Below are 6,426 nucleotides of genomic sequence, written 5' to 3'. Positions count from 1 at the left end.
AGGTGGTGATCAGTAGAGATGTAGTCTTTGATGAGAAGGCTATGGTGAAGCGTACTCAAAGGTTTGATGAATGGAAACAAGAGCCAGAAAACTGGGGCAGTGATGAACACGTTGTGCAGGTGGAGTTGGAAGCTTAGGGCAATGAAAATGATCATGGTCTCGTGATTGTAAGGAGCTCTAGCTCGGGAAACCAACAATCGACGATACTCCTATACGGAGATCCGGACGCACTATCAGGTCTCTATCAATGAATGATTTTGTTGAGTTAGTATCTTATGCTTTCCTTACTTGTTGCAACGATCCAACTTCTTTTCAAGAAGCAGTGCACAATCAGGAGAAAGATAGGTGGATGGGAGGGATGATTGAGGAGATGGAATCATTACATAAGAACCTAAATTTGGATTTGGTGGAGGTTCCAGATGGGAAGAAACCGATAGGTTGTAAATGGGTGTATAGAAAGAAGGAGGAAATTTCAGAAAAGGAAGGAGAGAAATTCAAGGCACGGATGGTGGCAAAAGGATACTCACAAAAGAAGGGGATAGATTATGATAAGATCTTTTCTCTAGTGGTCCAACATACTTCTATCAGAGTTGTGTTGGGGTTGGTAGCTTATTACGATCTTCATTTGGAACAAATGGATGTGAAGACGATGTTTCTTCACGGTGACTTGGAGGAACAAATCTACATGGTATAGCCGGAGGGATTCATTGAACAAGGAAAAGAAAATTTTGTTTGCAGGTTGAAGAATTCTCTTTATGGGCTGAAACTGTCTCCAAGGCAATGGTATAAACGGTTTGATTCGTACATGGTGAAGATTGGCTACAAACGGTGTGAGCATGATTGTTGCGTTTATGTGAATAAACTTGAGGATGGTTCTTTTATTTTCTTGTTATTGTACGTTGATGACATGTTGATAGCTACAAAAGATTTAACTGAGGTGAATCAGTTAAAGGACCTGTTGTATAAGGAATTTGACATGAAGGATCTTGGTTCAACCAAGAAAATACTTGGGATGGAGATTCGCCGAGACAGGACTACAGGGAAATTATGGTTATCTTAAGGCGGTTATATGCAGAAGGTGTTGGAGAGATTTAGCATGGCTGATGAAAGACCGGTGTTTATACCTCTAGCTAATCGTTTCAAGTTGTCTACTATAGATTACCTAAATTTGGATGAGGAAATTCAGGACATGTCAAAGGTCCCCTATGCTAGTACTATGGGAGAGTTTAATGCATGTCATGGTATTTACGAGGCCAAATTTGGCTCATGAGGTAAGCGTGGTGAGCAAGTTCCTCTCTAATCCAGGAAGGTAGCATTGGGAAGCCGTCAAATGGATACTTAGATACTTGCGAGCTACATCAAGATATGGCATCATGTTCGGTAAGAAACAGAGTTGTCCTTCAGTTATGGGGTTTGTTGATGCAGATTATGTTGGAGATATGGATAACATAAGGTCTACAACGGGATATATGTTTACCCTTGTAGGAGGACCGGTATGTTGGAGATCCATGGTACAATCTCTAGTTGCATTGTCCATGACTGAGGCGGAGTATATGGTAGTTGCCGAAGTTACAAAGGAAGCCTTATGGCTTACTAGTTTAGTTAGAGAGCTAGGGTTATAGTAAGATAGTGTGGTGCTGCATTGTGATAGTCAGAGTATTATTTACTTGGCAAAGAATCAGGTATACCATGCTAGGACAAAACACGTCAATGTGAGGTTCCACAAGGTTCGGGAATCGATTACTTCGGGTGAACTTGTGTTGGAGAAAGTTCACACATCTGATAATGCAGCAGATATTCTGACCAAATTAGTTACTTCAGAGAAGTTTAAGCATTGCTTGGACTTACTTCATGTCTCCAAGTGATAGAAGAGAGACATACCCAACCAAGCATTTTTAAGTTCAAAGAGAAACAGTTCATCTTTTTGAGATTCTCCTAAGGGGCATATAATCTCCAAGGTGGAGATTGTTATTTATGACTTTTATACTTATGTTTTTATAAGCAAAGAAGGAAGAAGGAAAAACATGAAGGGTGAAGCACAGCAGGACTTGTCGACGAGGGGCCTATGCTCGTCGACGAGGGAACAACATAGGTTTGTCGATGAAGGTTCTGAAGCTCGTCGACGAACAATTACTGAGAGCAGGAATTTTTAGATTTCTAGTATCGTCAACGAGAGTCCTGTATTCGTTGACGAAGGGTCCTCTTGGTCTCGTCGACGAGGCACTGTGTTCGTCGACGAGAGGTGCCTGGGTTGCGTCAGTTTTTCTAAATTTTAAATTTTTTGAACTTTGAGTGGTTGGGCAAATGGAAGGAAACCTCCAAGGAACTTTTATATATGTCATCTGGGCATATTTTGAGAAGAGAGATGATCATTAGAGAAGTGTATTGTGTACATTTTGATTTCTTTAGTGAAATTTGTGTCATTGTTTGCGTAAATGTAGGCTTTGCTGAATCACATAAAATCTTCGTGTTGATCTTGTTCTAGTTGTGTGAGTGTTATTTACATTTACTTGTTGTTGTTTATTCCACTGTGTATCTTCATTATACGATCCATATCACAATAGGAAGGTCTTCTACAGAATCGACCTTCCGACTTGGATGAAAGTGCATCATGTGTTTCACGTTAGTTGCCTCAATCAGTACAACGCCAACATCGACGATCCGAGCAAAAGTTAGTCAACCAGAGTAGAAGTGAGTACAGTTCAACCTGATAGATGTGAAGTTAAAGATATCCTTGCAGACCGAGAGTTCATATCCTCAAGGAAGAAGCGGTAGGAGTTCTTAGTAAGGTGGAAAGGCCTTTGTGAAGAAGAAATCAGTTAAGTTTCTGCGGAAGATATGCAACTGTTCGTGGACAAAGTTGAAGTGTACCTAGAGTCAAAGTCTACGAGGACGTCAACCGCATAAGTGGGGGAGAATGTCACGAGCTAAACCTGTTCAGGGCATTATACTTTCCTGTGACTGCTTGCCTCATGTGTTTGGGATGAGTTTCCATCATGTAAATATTAATGTAAGGTTATTTTCCAGTATTTATTTCATTTTATGTCAAATAAGGCAGTATGACTTCTCGATCACTTTGATGTTTCCTAGTGCCAAAGTGAGAATGGCATGGAAAGCTATTTAGGGGAGGGCGAGTGTTCATCAATTATTGTAAAACTCACTAGCTATCATCAACGTATTTAGCCTACTTGCCTCCCTCGCTAAATACACAATGTCAACAGAGGTATTATTAATGAATTACGTATGGTTCAATATTTAGTGTTTGCTTGTCACGGCTTTCATGAATTGATTACTATTTCCGTTATTATTTGAATGAATGTTAATAAAAGTGTTTCGTTGATGAATATTGGTAAATGATAGGCTGTCTAATTAAGTAAAAGTGTTTTAGCTAGCGCCACACTGACCTTCACAAAGGTATGAAAATAATCGGCCCAAGACATGAGGCATTGCAACTTATTTGCATACTTTGGCTTGAGGATGAGCCGGCGCACCACCAAAGCATAAAAACCAATGCTTAAGAAAAACAATATGCAGTCAATTACTAGAAACAAAAAAAAACCACTGAACGAGCAAACCATCACGCCACTGTTAGAAAAACAAGAATTATAAACTTTGACCAAATTCCAAGGCGATGCACATTTTCAACTGTCGTTCTTCAAAACTCAATGCCGGTGACGTACTTGGCATAAGGTGAAGTAGCTGAGGCATCGCAACTCTCTTGCACACTTTGGCTTGAGGATGACTCGGCAAAGATATCTATGTGCTCTTAGTTCTCGACAAGCATTTGGAGAGATCTTGGGATCATTGGTCGCTCAACATCCAAAATCCCTTGAAAAAATTGAACCACCTGACTCATCGATGGCCTATGTGTTTCATCATCTTGGATGCACCAGCAAGCGACTTTAAGAACTCTTTCTAGCTCTTCTGCATATACTTTTCCATCCAACTTATGGTCTAGTAGACCAAGGACGTCGTTGCCTTCAGCTATTTTGGTTGCAGCCGAAATGGGGAAGTACTTGTGTTTTTCATTTTCGGGTAGCTGAGTGTTTCATCTTCCAGATATCAATTCGAAAAGCATCATTCCATAACTGTAAACATCGGCCTTGGCTGTAATTGCCACACCTGAAAACCATTCTGGCGCAAGATAGCCTCTCGTGCCTCTAAGAGTGGTCAATACACGGCTGAAGTTCCGACCAACAAGCTTTGCAAGGCCAAAATCTGCCACTTGAGGATAGAACCCAGCATCTAAAAGAATGTTTTCAGGCTTTATGTCGCAGTGTAATTTGCAGTCCCTGCACTTCTCGTGCAGATAAAGCAGTCCTCTTGCTGTCCCCAGTGCAATCTGGAACCTTATGTTCCAGCTCAACACTTTAGATGAATCTTTCTTATGAAAAAGATGAGAATCTAGTGACCCATTTGGCATGTAGTCATAGACCAACAACTTCTTAGTGCCTTTAGAGCAAAATCCCCGAAGCCGGACTAGATTAACATGTTGGATGGTCCCAATTGTGCTGATTTCTGTTCGGAATTGCTTCTCTCCTTGGCTGACGCTTTCAAGCTTCTTAACAGCTACAACAGTAAAATCAGGCATTATCCCTTTGAAAACAGAGCCGAAACCTCCTCCCCCCAATTTTTCCGAGAATTTTTTTGTCGCAGTTAGCAGGTCTCTATACCGAAATGCCACCAATGACCCCTGTACGTCTTTTGTTGATCTGACTGATCTCCTCTTCCGAAGGCGCAAGACCAAAACAAGACTGAAGAGTGCCATTACAACTGCAACCGAACCCGCAACTATACCGGCAACTTCTTCCTTACTACCACTGTGATCAGGGAATTCAGACGAGGCGAGTCTAACAAAAAGAGTTTTTCCATTATTGTCAAATTTTGAAAATTGTTGCAGATTTAACAAGTCTTCAATCCAGATGGAGCACCCACCATTGTCATGGACGTAGGCAGTGCAAGAGCAGTTGCTCAGGCATGCCAATTCACATTCTCCCAAACTTTTTGCCTGCAATTCCTGTGGGTTCACGGGCAACCTCACGTTAGGCCTAGGCAAAAACTGGTCTTTTCGGCTATTAGAGGCATTATTACCACACTGCAAATTGGCATTTCTTTTACAACCCTCGGACCAATCACTCGAATTCCAATTCTTCTGGGAGCTTGGGATAAAGCCCGGCAGGCAGCTACATAATTTATCAGTGTTCTCATCACAAATACCAGATGGCCCGCAAAGAGCATACACTGCACATTGCTGTGGAGGCTGGGTCCAAAACAGATACCACTGCTGCGTGGTCTCCAACCAGGACAATTACTTGACCTGCCCAGATAAATCCACAATAGTTCTTGATTTAATGGAAGTATTAGAGTATGAATATGTAAAATAGCTCTCATTTTCATTCGTTACGTAGCTGTAGTTAAATTGTATTGAAGTGTACATATAATTCGATCTCATTTCAGGAATCAAACTAAAAATATGCCCATTCCACTCCCCACTGGTCCAATACTGCTTGGTCATATTCCGCACCATAATATACTGCTCTGACACACCTAGGTCATGTTCAAGAGTGAAGATTCCAGTACCAGGATCATTCGAATTTTTCCACGAAGTAAGCTGCCGTGTCCTATTGTTGCGCTTATCCAGTCCAAGCTTCGTACCTGGAAGCCATGTATCTGTCGGGAAATCGAAACTTTGCCATATTGTTGTAGACGAATTTGGCCCATCTCTCAGAACAAAGTTTCCGTTATCCAAAAGAACTGCTTCAGTAGAATTTGAAGTACTGGAATCTAAATTTGTAGACCATACTTGGTTTTTAGACCCATTTAAAAGAACTAAATTACCATCCAAGATCCTCAGATCCGAGGAGTATTTATCAAAGATAGGCTTGTCTCTGTTTGCCACCCAGACTACAGTCTGTAAAGAAATTTTCTTGTACCAGATGCCTATGTAGAAGTTTGAAGAATTACCTAGATTGAAGAAGCCCAGCTCAAATTCTCCACCAGTAGAGACTATGGTCTGGTCCCCAGACAATGAGTTGCCAAGAGAAATGTCATCGGCTCCAAAAGAGAAATGGGTCTTCAGAGATGTGCAGAGCAGGACAACATAAACCATGAAGCAAGAAATATTTCCGTTAACCATGGTTTCACAACACAGAAGGAGATGTTTGCAGAAGGAAATTGTAGGGAAATGTTTGATATGAGAAACGCACGTCCAAAGAGAGGGGGAAAGAGAGAACTAGATAGAGAGTAATATGTACGTGAAAAAGCAAGAAGGTGAAGGGAATAATAATGATGATGTGGAAAAGCAGGTAGGTGGACAGATCTAGGACTGGTCCTAAAGCCAAATTGCAGGAACAGGTCAACACAGAAGAATCATTTAATGAAGCAACCGCCTGCCTTATTGATGTTGAGATTGAGGGACTCGTTTTT

At 41.2% G+C, this 6,426-nt stretch overlaps 1 pseudogene; it reads right to left on the bottom strand.

Moving 5' to 3' along the window:
- Window positions 1-3,655: 3,655 nt before the first annotated feature.
- On the bottom strand, window positions 3,656-6,136 carry LOC131157810 (G-type lectin S-receptor-like serine/threonine-protein kinase At2g19130; annotated as a pseudogene).
- Between the last annotated feature and the right edge of the window lie 290 nt (window positions 6,137-6,426).

Source organism: Malania oleifera, chromosome 1 (genome assembly GCF_029873635.1).
Source record: "Malania oleifera isolate guangnan ecotype guangnan chromosome 1, ASM2987363v1, whole genome shotgun sequence".
In the NCBI taxonomy this organism is placed as follows: Eukaryota; Viridiplantae; Streptophyta; class Magnoliopsida; order Santalales; family Ximeniaceae; genus Malania; species Malania oleifera.
This window is presented reverse-complemented; position numbering and strand designations above follow the sequence as displayed.